Below are 12,182 nucleotides of genomic sequence, written 5' to 3' on the forward strand. Positions count from 1 at the left end.
CGCATAACCTGCTAAATGCCAGGCACTGTTCTAAGTGCCTGTATAGCAGGGAATAACAGCCAGAACCCTTACCCTAGAGAAGCTTATATCTGCAGGATGGAGGGAGACAGACAGTAAGCAAAATAAGTTGGTAAATGCTGTTGTATATTAGAAAGTGAAAAGTAAGTACTGTGGAGAACTACCTAGAAATAAAGCAGAGCAGGGGTACAGGGAGAGATTTGGTATTTTAAATAAGGTCAAGAAAGGCGTCACCAAAAATGTGGCTTTGAACAAAAACTTGTTGGAGGTGAGGAAGTAGACTGCATAGATCTCTGGGGGAAGAGCATTCCTGACAGAGGAAGGAGCAAGTGCAAATGCCCTGAGTTAGGAGCTTGTCAAGTTTGAGCAAGTTTGAGAAATAGCAAGCAGTGGACAGAAAGGTCAGAGGGGCTGCATTATATTGTGCCTTGGAGGCCTTTGGAATACCTCTGGCTTTCCCTCTGAGTGAGACAGAGAGACACGGGAGGGTTCTAAGCAGAGGGAGGACATTCACTGATGCCTCTTAAAATTATCGCTATGCCTGCTATGCTAGAGACTGTAGAGGGGCAAAGGGTAGAAGCATGGAGACCAGGTGGGAAGTATTGCAATATTCTAGCTAAGAGGAGATGGGGCAGAGAGTGGTGAGAAGCCGTTAGAATATAGACATATTTTGAAGATTTCAGAGTGGATAAGGTGTGGATGTGAGATCATGAGTCAAGGATACTCCCAGCATTTTGGCCGGGATGACTGGAAAGGTGGAGTTACCATTAACACAGGTCGGGCACCTTGAGTATAGCAGATGTTTGGAGACAGATCAGTAGTTCTGTGTTGGAGATTTTGAGTTTTTTATGTGCATTCCTTCAGCTGGAAATGTTGAATAGACAGTTGGATACAGATGCACGCAGCTCCATGGAGAGAACTGTGCTGAAAATACATAGTTTTAAGTCACGAGCACATAGATGGTATTTAAAAATGCAGCCTGGAAGAGATCAGCAGGGGCTGAGTGAATATGAGGAAAAAGCAGAGGCTTAAGGACGAACCTTTGGGACCCTCAGTATCATGAGTGTGGGACGTGAGGAGGAAACAGCAAAAGAAAGTGTGTGTGGGGGGGAACATTGAAAAAGAAAGAAAACCAGAAGAGAGAGGTGTCCTAGCCTCCAAGTGAAGAAAAGATTGTGTTGATGATAGAGTTGTGTCAAATGCTGGGAACAGATCCAGTAAGATGACAGCTGAGAATTGACCATTGGATTCAACACCCTGGAGGTCATAGGTGGCTTTGATGAAAATTTTAGTAGGATGATGGAGTGAAGGCTTGTTTGGAGGGAGTTTAAAGCAATATGGAACTGGAAACAAGTATAAATGACTCTTGAAGAATGCTGCTGCAAAAGGAAGAAAAGAAATAGGCTGATAGCTCACAGGGGAAGTGGAGTCAAGAGGACTCTATTTTGTTGTTGTTTTGTTTGTTTTTATTTTAGATGGGTTAAACATCAGTATCTTCGCTTGCTGCTGGTACTGATGGGATAAAGACCAGAAAAATAATAATGTGAAAGGAGAATTGCTGAAGTGTTGTTTAAGTAGGAAGAGAGAGGATCTACTGGAGAGGTTGCCGTATTTTACGAGCACAGATTCTGGCGGGTGGGCAGAATGGCTAGTGAGAGCATGTGGAAGTTGTTTTCTGATTCTTCAGATTTCTCAAAGAAGTGAAAGAACTGGTCACCAACAGCCAGTGACACTAGGGTAGAGAATGGTAGGTGTTTGAGGAGAAAAGCGAAGGAAGATGTAACATTGTCATTCAGGAGAACAGGAACATGATGGACTAATGTCTAATACTGTGGACTAATTTCTAATGCTGGCAGTGGGTTTTATTATCAGTATTTCACGTATATTTGTCAGTGCCGTTCCATTTACCAAGTGCTTTCTCATCTGCGCATCATCCCAACAACACTGTGGGGTGGCCGAGAGTTGAGTTTTCTAAAATCACACAGCTTGAAGTCAAAGTGTGGTACTCAAATCCAGGTCTTCTGAATGGCAGTCTCGAATTCTTTTCCTCTATTAAGCTTCTCTTTTTTAAATGATTTTTAATTAGTGATGATTTTCAGGTGTGAAAATACTTCACCACATCTCTATTTATCCTTTTTGTGTTTTATTGCTCTGAATAGTCCTAGAGAGAGAGATCAGATTAAATATTCTTTGTCCATAACTATTAAGTATTGAGTTTCATCTTTTTCAATCCTAGGCCAGTGTACAACAAGTTTAATGGTGAGAAAATCCTTGTAGAACTTAAAAATGAAATTGACTTAAGAAGCAAAACGTAGCCTTGTTAATGGAAATTCTGGCTGCTTTCCAGGTCATAAATACATCTTAAAAATACTTTGTTAACATGGGGAAGTTATAATTTCCTTAAGTGCAAAGTGTTATTATGAATAGGAACGAGATATGATATTATTCTTCTTACTCTGCAGTTACATCTCATAGGATGCTAATTGTGCCATATGCATAGGTAATATTGGGGTAAAATAGCTCTCATTTCCCCTTAGGTATGATTAGAATTTCTAAGGTAGAATTGATTATTTTGAAGCTGAAATAGAATGATATTGAATGTCAACTATAACTAAATATATAGGTATATATAGTCACGGGATGTGGAGTACAACATAGGGAAGATAGTTGATTGTAACAGCTATATAATATATTGCAGGGGTAAGAGATTGAGGGGTGGGTTATCACTTTATGAGGGTTTTAAACGTCTATTACATTGCTTTGTACATCAGAAACTAATTTTTCCAAAAAAAAATGTTATTTTCCTGTTATTTGTTATATTGTTATTTCCTATTGATACACATAATTCCTAGACTTATGTTCCTGTTCTACTTATAAGAAGTGGTTTGATTAATTTCAAATGTGACATTGCCTCCTCAGAATGCCAGCTGTTAAAACGAACTCTTCAGCATACTCCACTTTCTGAATATTTGCTTATTTCTTTTTACCCTCCTTTAGACCTGACTCTGCAGCCGGAACTCATGTTTGTGACACTCACATCGACATCAGTCACCATCTCAGTTCGGTATTACCTTCTGACTACATCATAAATCACTGGAGTTTCTAAATCTTTCAACAGCTTGATTCATATCTTGTGTAAGATTTACTTAGTGTCAGAACAACTTAAGTGTGCACAAATTTGGGTCATACCTAAAACCTCTAAGATTTGAAATCATTTCTGAATATCTATAGAAGAGTCATAAATACTCAAATTGATCACCTGTTCGAATGCTGTTACTTAATTAACCTAAGAGAAAGTTGTGAAAATATTGTGGACTGACCTCCCTCTGAATTCTTTAAGATATCCTACGTTTTCTTATGTTATTCATACTTTACATCTGGTTTTTCCTTGGCTACAAGGAAGTAACTACACGTAGAGAGTTTTGGTGAGCTTTTAAAATACCTTTCAAGGAAAATGATAAGAATAAATAACTCTGCATGTCAATATCCGGTTCATAAAGACAACATTCCAGTGAGTGTTCTTTGGGGTATTTTTTATTGTGGTAAAATATACAAACGTAAAATTGACCATTTTAAACATTTTCAAGTGGACAATTCAGTGGCATTCATTACATTCACAATGTTGTGCTACGATTCTACTTCTAAATGTTATGCTACCATCGCTACTATTCTACTTTTCCATTATCCCAAGCCCAGTAAGTAGTTTCTAAATTACATGAAAATATTAAAGGTTTTCTGTACCAGCTGACTCACCTGGAATAATACCTCAGGTTTTAATAAGTCAGTAAATGTGTTTTGTGTCAAAAACTATCCAATATGAGTGTTCATTTAGTAGTATGCTCATTTCTTACTAGGCCGAACTCAGCCACATCTTTGGCTTCGTTAATTATTGTTAAAATTCAGTTTTTTTAGTAAGGTGATTGCTTTCATGTGCCTTTCTTTAATCCTTTTATCAAAGTACCACACAATTAAACTCGTCATCTGTTAATTTAACATCAGAGAGACTTGACAATCATGTGTGTTGCCACACATACAATCCAAAGATTAAAGTCAGCTCAGTGTCAAGAGACCCCACATAACAGGTGACTAAAAGAAACAGTACATGGAAACTGGAATGAGAGCAACATTTATTTTACTCAGTCATTATGGGTCACCAACTTCCATGAACTGTGTCAATACCATAGAAAGGATTCAGTTTGGCAAAACACAGTGAACCGACTATATTTTGAGAAAATGTATAACTTTTCAATTTAAGTCACTGAGGCATTTGCTGTTAGATAACTGTGGTGATTTCCTAGTAACTGATGATATAGACCAGTAAAGAATACAGCTTAGTTTTCCCACTTACAGTGTGCTTACTATGATCTACACTTCTTTCTCCAACTATAAGACATGTATTTATCCTTAAGGATCTATATTAAGTGCCAATTCTTTTGCGAAGCTTTCCCTAACTCCCATAGACAGTCATTGAATCTTCCTTTGTGGTCCAATAGTACTTGGCAAAAAATCCATATTGTAGCAAACATCACATTAAGTTCTCATTTCCTCCGCACTGGAAGCTCCTCAGGGGTAGGGGCTGTGTCTTATTCCTACTTGTATTCCCAATGCAGTTCCTAGCACACAGTGGAAACCCGTTAAATATTTGTTAACTGACTAACGGAATGCATGAACTCATCAATCTCAGCATCCGTATTGGAATTTTCATTTTTTGCCAGTATCTCAATTATAAGATGTTCATACTTTATTTACTAAGGAAATAGGCAAAATATATATACGGTCCAGTTTTATGTGTTGAGGTAGCAGACATTTCCATTAGTGACGTAAACTGAAATGAAAGTATTCTGCTCACGGACTCCTAGACATTTGCCCATGACGTAGAAAACTTGAAATGGCATCTTTTATAGAAAGTCTCGGATGACTGTGTTTGTTTGTCGTGAGAATTGCGAATTGCAAAGGCAGTACTGAGGGGTGTGGCTTCTCCAAGTCCTCTGTGACAGAGTGGGAAATCTCCGTCATCTACTTTGTCCCTGTGTCAAGGCGCAGCACTGGTCCTGGTTACGGGCAGTGGTCACGGAAACATCCCACTGAAGGTAGCGCTTGCCACAGTGTGGTGCTGGTGTTGGCATTGCAACTGGCACCACAGAGGAAATAGCACAAAGGGAACAGCATGTCTCGGAGTGTCACCATGGGTCTCTGTGACTGGGCAATGGGACTCCCCTCACTCCTCACGAGGCTCTGTCTAGGTGCAGATACAGCATCCCTCTATCTTCAAGTGGTTTCATGGGACCTGTTATTTCATTTTCCCTCTCTTCCCTTTGCTTCGCTTTTGATCCCTGAGCTTCATCGTGAAGGAGAGCTCATGGAGTTCTAGGTGGCAGTGGGAATAAGTGAGGATGGATATTCATAATTGCCTCATTCTGTTCACGGTGCAGACACTCAGCCAACTGATTTCACGGGCCGTCTCTGTGAGCAGCCGTCAGAGCAAAAGCCTCTGAAAGGCACATTTCTTCCACTAAGCCCCCAAGAGGACAAACCCAGCAAGCACGTGTGGATTTACCTGAGTTTAACAGTATTAGCCAGAGACACCCTAGTTTGCAGAAACAATCAGCAATTTGGGTAACTAGCAACAGAACACTAACATCAGTCTTGTCTGCATAGGACGACCTTGGTGACCTTTTCATGAGGAATTCAGGGACGTACACTGGTCTTTTCAGCCAGGCAATTAGGGAGATTTATTTTCTTGGACCGAAATAACTGGTGAATTCAGTGAAAGCAATTAGACTGGTTCTGTACAGATACTGAAAATTTTCCTTTCCTATGATTAGCAGAGAGAAATCAAGCCTTGTTTGTTTGTGTTCTTTCCAGAACAGAATAGCTATGGGGAAGAGGGAGGGGAGAGGGTTGACTTGTCTTTGGCACTAAAAATAAAATAAAAGAGCACATTTGTCTTTATATACAGAGAGAGAGAAGGAAAGAGACAGAGAACATGAGAACTACCTGCTTTGGAGACTGGGGTGAAGGGGGGGGTCTCTTTCCAGGTGCTGGACAATTAAGGCAGCACTCGGTTCTAAACCTCGCTACTGCTCCCCAAGCCACTATTCCCTGGGTGCAGCTAAATGAATACATCTTGGCCAAAGATCAAGAATTTCCCCCCCAAACCTCTAATTAACCATTATAATTGCCTATGTTTTCCAAAAGGAAGATGTCCTTAAAACCTAAGCCATATATTTTAACCTTTTGAGTCTTCTGTAAAAAGATAAATCGCACGAGGGGGAAGTTACCCCTTCTTGAAGAATGAAGACTAACCTGAACTTAGTTATAATTACAAGGACAGGAGAATCTTCAGAACGGCAGAGTGCTAAGTTTTGTTTCCGACTGCACTTAGATTTAGTGTTTTTGTTTCCATTACAGCTGCCGAGGAATTTGCCTTTCTTTGTAAGATGGTTTTTAGATTTCTCATGTACCGTGTGCTTTAAATTATAATAGTGCTTATTGACATGGAAGGAAGGTCCTGATTTTCTGCTTCTCACTGGCCCCATTCTCTTGCCTTCAGTGGCTAGAAACTGTTTTCTCTGAAAGAAGCCTGATTGCAGCGTGTAGCCTTCAGGGTGGAAATGGGTCCTTTATTATCAGACTCAGAGTGGGGATCTGAGTTCCCACTTCCCGGGTGGAACCCGGGTCTTGCTTATACACACATCCTACCTGCTGAAAACAAGGAGGCAGTTAGTGCAGGATGATACTGGCAGTGAAGAAACCAGGCCTTCTCATTTAGCAAAGAGCAATGACTCATAAAATAGGCATTTTAGAACAAATCTGAAGGCTAATGGAATTTCTGAAAAGGGAGAGGATGGATGTAAGGTGCACTGTAGTCAGCAATGAATGGAAGGTTCTGGTAGGCCCAAGCTAATGTCCCCTCTCTGTGTGGCATTTTGCAGCCTAACAGCAGATGGCTGAATGCACATTGGCTACCTGTTGAATATAAACAATGAAATCAGTTGAGAACATGGGAATATATGTTTATCAAGACTTGGTGTCTCTTCCAATCACCTTTGCACGTAGTCACAAAAATGATGGCTAGTGCACCAGCCATCCTCCTCCCCAGTTGTGAAAACATAGCACTCTGCCCCATCCCCATCGTAACTGCAGGACTTTGTCTTTCCAGGGCAGGCTAGGGACTGCATTGGTAACTGATGAGCCCACATGGCAAAGTCTTAGTGCACCTACCGTGACATTATCCCTCTAGCAGCACACAGGTACTCTTCCAGAAAGCCAACTCCTTCCTTAGTTTGAGATTCTCTATTTTTGTACTGACTCTCAGTTTCCATATAAACATCTGAACAGAATGTTTTTTGAAATGAGCAGAATCAGGGTCAGATATTGGGATTGAGTGAGGATAGTAGGAGAGGGAAGAAAATGTTGTAATACTTCTGTCCCCATGAATTGAGTCCTCTTCATACATCTCTCTCAGGCCCAGTCACTCTGAGTCATAACAGTCATTGGTTGGGTTGCAAGTGGAAGGCAGCAAACAGGAAACTAATTCCATCCCCTTTCTGACCTTGCCTTTTATTCAGGTAGCACTGACGGGTATAGGTTAATTTTACAGATTCATTCTATCAAATATTCAAATAAAATTTCAAGTATTCACATAAAATTTACTACATGGGAGGCACTATGTTAGATGCTGGGGATGCAGAGGTAAATAGGACAGGTCGCAGGCTGGAGGACCTCCTGGTTGGGTGTAGAGGCCGGCTGCCGACAATGGCTACGGCACTGCACGCCCTGACAGTGGCATTGGACGTGAGCAACTCAGTGGGAAATGACTGGGGGAAAGTTCTCATGAGGAACCTGCTTGAGCTGAGATAGAACGATGAACATTCACTGGGCAGATAATGAGGATGAGACAATCCCCGTAAGGGGAACAGAGAATTGTGGGTAAGTGAGAGAGTATAGAGACAGCCTGAAGTACTGTAAATATTGAAATAAATTGAGAAAATGGGAAGACATCCTTTTTCAACACTTGGAGCATTTTCCCAATCCTCTTTGCATGTGGTGCACCAAACCAGCGCTCATCCATGAGTCCTCCTTGACCTACGGAAGATGGAGTGTAGATTGCAGATGACCTTGATGCTACATGAAGGATTTTGGATTCCCTCTAAATATTTGATCGGGAGCACTGAAGGGTTGGAAGTTGAGAATCACATGTTTGTATTTTTATTTTGGGAGGTGTTCAAATATAAATGACTAGGCCTAACTTAAACTACGTTATGCCAAAAGAGAATTTTTTCCTCTCACATAAGTGGGAGGTCTGAGATGTATTCTGGTTTTAGGTACAATGGAATCTAGAGGTTAAAGTGATGTTATCAGGACTTTGTTCTCCAATTCTTTGTGTCTTACTCTCTCCCTTTATAAATGTTTCTCTGTGCGTTTCTCTTCACAAGTCTCTGTGCTGTCCTTCCTCTAGATTTGATTTCAGCACCTCTTTTTTATGAATTGGCTTGATTCTTAGGAGGCCTTCGTCACATGTTAACAGAGATGGCCACTGACTTCTTCAGATATACACATATACGTCTGGGAAGTTCTCTGATTGGTTTTGGTTTGAAAGGATTGACATGCCCTTTCCTGAACCAATCTTTGAAACTAAGGAGATACGTATTCCATCTAGCTCTGGGTCAGGTACCACCTCCTTTCCAGGTGCCAGGGGCATTAACCTCTCTAAACTATGTAGGATAAGCTTCCTACTTGGTCCAGGGTTTTGTTAGCCGCAAAAGAGGCAATAGAAAAGAAGCACAAATTCTAGCTGTTGCATTCCATTATCGTGTGCAGGGAGGATGGGGGGAAAAACAGGGAAAAGAGGAGAACAGAAATTCTCTCTTTCTCCTAAATGTAAAAAAAAAAAGAAAAAGACTTCAATTTTATTTAAATAATGAAATATGTTGAACTACCTTTCTCTTACCTTATTTTTTTCTAAAGCTGATCTATGAAAACTAAGGGGATTAAAAGTTTGGGTGACTTCCTTTGGAAACAGAGGATAGTGTAAATTGATACCCAGAGAGCACCGTGATACACGGAGGATTAACTTGCTGCAGCTTCCTGAAGCTTTTCATGAATTCAGGAAACTTTGTTTTATCTGAAAACAGATGAATATATTACGTAGTAGAATGCAATTGACACTTTAAAATGATAAAACATGAGGCATCAAGGCAATTTCTGTTTTTCTACTTTGGGCTGAATCTCATGCTTCTTTGAATAGGCATTTGCTCTGCTCTGCAGATGCCTGGGGGTAGTTAAGAGAAGGTTGAGAAATACTGGGCTCCATCTTCCTGAATTATGGAAAGCCACACATAAGGAAGTCTCACACAAAATTGATGTGTCAGGAGAACATAGCTGGGAATTGTTTAATGCCCAAGGAATTTTCACAACTCAATAGCAGTGGTGAGGGGGTGAGGAGGTGGAGGAATCGGGTGTGTTGGGCAGGAGGCAGGAGGGAGGGAGGGTCATGTAATTCTTGCCTGAATGCTTGGGTTTCTTTTTATAAGATGATTGGCTACATTGGAAACCTGTTCTTCACATATTCTCAGCTTCACTGAAGTCAAATACCTTTTCTCCTTTTTTATGTTGTTATTTTCTGAGCTGCTCGACGAAACCTGTTTTCAGAAACGTTCAAGTTAGTGGTACTATGACTTACATTAAAAGGAAGATGAAAAATTCTCAACAACCTGGTGAAGTAACCCTTCCTGATGTAAAGCACAGTAGCTCTTGTCTTGCCTGGAAGGACTGGGAACGTTCCTTGTCCAACAGAATGGGTTAGTCCCGCACTGTGCTCTTTGTTAAGCTTTACAGTGGGCATTGTCAGCTCAAGTTACAGCAAAGGACTTAAAAGGTCGATTATGCTGTGATTTTAGAGGGAGGGGAGAGTGGCTGGGAGGTAAAAAATACCCTAAGCCTTAGGTTTTAGAGACTTATGAAATTGTAGTTGCTTTGTGACATTTGATCGATTAATTTTCTTAACTTCCATTCTGATAACAATCTCCCTAACCTTTTCCTAGGAAGCTTTTCATGGCAGAAACACTGTTCTGTGTATTAACTGAGAGAGACCAGGCCAGTTATGCAGGGTGGGGGATGGGTAGGGGGTGGTCTCCTGTGTCTGTGAGTTGATTCGTTCATGTTTTCCTGGGTTTACTAAAGTCAAGATACCTGAAGAAGTTAAAATCTTAAGGCATAAAAATGTTATAGGCTCAACTAGGCATGAAGCTGGCTTCAGGAGCAATGACCAAGTTAGGCGCTTAGAGGCTGAGAACCAAATTAGAGAAATATAAAAATTAGAAACAGAGAAGCCAAAATGGCCCCATGCATTCATGAATGGCTTCAGGGAACATCTGTGCTTGTCTACTTCTTGGCTTACAGACTGAATCCAAGCATATTTTCATCACAATGGCTGCATTTGAATAGCAGCAGAGGTCATCTGGATTAAGGGTTTTTACCTGTCACTGCAGTGGGGCTTTGGTTTGGTATCTTTATTTTTGGTCTGTAAAGTCTTTTGTTCAATGCAAAGTTGATCTCTCCCTGAGCCAGGCCTTGCGTGGAGGTGGACCAGCTTCATGTTTCCAATTAGTCCTTCCCCCTGCTCCCGACAGCCTGTGTCCTGTTGGGACAGGAGCCCAAGCCCTCTCTGAGGCTGCAGTGCAGGGGATGTGGTCCAGTATTGGACTGGTGCATTTGCATGGCTAGCATGGTGGCTTCCTCTCTTGGGCTCATGCTAGTGGACCCCCCGTCTATTCCTGGCTCTTAACCATGTAGCATTTAAGCTCCTAGCATTTTCTGAAATAGAATTATACCTGTGTAAACACTTTGAGAAGCATTATATGCTGCTGGTTAATTAAATGCAATCGATTATAATTATTTTGCTTTGAATTCCTTGACAGGAAATATTCTATCCAGGTAGTTCACTCACATTTTGGACCTTGAGTAATTTTCAAAATGCTCTGTATTAAAGATCTGAAACAAGCTACTGCCAATTTTGAAAATCTAACCTTGCAGCTCCACTGTTTAATCTAGCTTTCTGACCTCTTACTCTCATCACCGTACTTCTTCTCTACTTTGAATAATCTCTTGTCCATTCTTTGGAAAGGTGGGGGATACCCTTGTCCCTCACGGGAGACCCACACACGTGTTGTAGCTGTGAAGCTACGTGCTGGCTGCTTCTCATGGTTTAGGAAGTTTAGGGAGGCCTAGCTTGTCCTCTGTTTCTATCTTCTACTCATCCAGCACTTCCTGTGGTTCTATTTCATTTCAGATTTTCATGTTACTTACCTTGCTTAGTGGCCCTCTGCCCTATTTAGTGACAATCTACTTGAGTTTCTGGAAAATTCCATGCGACATTGCTACTTGAAATTGTCGAAGCAGTGTCCACCCCCTCAGTTATACAGGTCCTGTCCCTACTGCGTGACCCAAGACCAAGACATCAGGGGACATATCCTAGCTTAGGTTTGAAATTTCAGGATCCAGGTCTTATGATAGCCAATTGTATCTTCTTCGAAGTACTATGGTTCATTGATGTCTAGCACAAAATACTACAACCCATTAAGTCACAGAATAGTGTAGACTGTAGTTGAATGGAAGTATTACTAGATATAGTCTGTAAAAGAGGAATAAGTTGTGATATGATGCAGTGCCTCTAAATATATTTATATGTAGACTCTTCTTTGGAGATATTCATCAATAATCACAGCCTTCATTTATTGAGTACACACACTGTATTGGATGATACTCTAAGAGCTTTATTTGTATTTTATCAAATATTCACAGCAAACCTGTATGGTGAGCATTAGTATCCCCATATCACAAATGAAAGTATTGAGAGACGTGCTCAAGGTGAGTGGCAGAATCAGTGTCAGTGTGTAGGTACATCTGACTTCAAAGCTAAAGCTTTCCATTGTGCTATACGGCTATGTGTTTACAAAGACGAATCCTCAAAGTGGTCAGTAGTAACTCATTGACAGCAGGAGAAAATGCTCTCTGCCATTCTACTGAGTGTGGTACAACATTTGTTTATTGAGTGATTGATTGATGCTTTCTTGCTATGTGCCAGGCACTGAAGTGGACTCTGGAGTTTTAAAGGTGAGTAAAACTTGGCCCCTGAGAATCTCACAGACTACGGGGGGGGG

The 12,182-nt window shown here is 40.9% G+C and overlaps 1 protein-coding gene across 3 annotated transcripts in view; it reads left to right on the plus strand.

Moving 5' to 3' along the window:
• The window catches only part of LYPD6 (LY6/PLAUR domain containing 6), a 117,571-nt gene that overhangs the window by 43,202 nt on the left and 62,187 nt on the right, over positions 1-12,182 (plus strand). Inside the window, exon 2 of one of the 3 annotated variants that reach the window (XM_074336070.1) lies at positions 3,016-3,082. The exons of 1 other annotated variant lie outside the window; for it this stretch is intronic. The gene's annotated coding sequence lies outside the window, so the exon portion shown is untranslated. The remainder of the gene's footprint in view (positions 1-3,015; positions 3,083-12,182) is intronic. One more of the 3 variants, XM_074336069.1, reaches the window with a different exon arrangement.

The sequence above is a fragment of the Rhinolophus sinicus genome, linkage group LG01 (assembly GCF_036562045.2).
Source record: "Rhinolophus sinicus isolate RSC01 linkage group LG01, ASM3656204v1, whole genome shotgun sequence".
Lineage (NCBI taxonomy): Eukaryota > Metazoa > Chordata > Mammalia > Chiroptera > Rhinolophidae > Rhinolophus > Rhinolophus sinicus.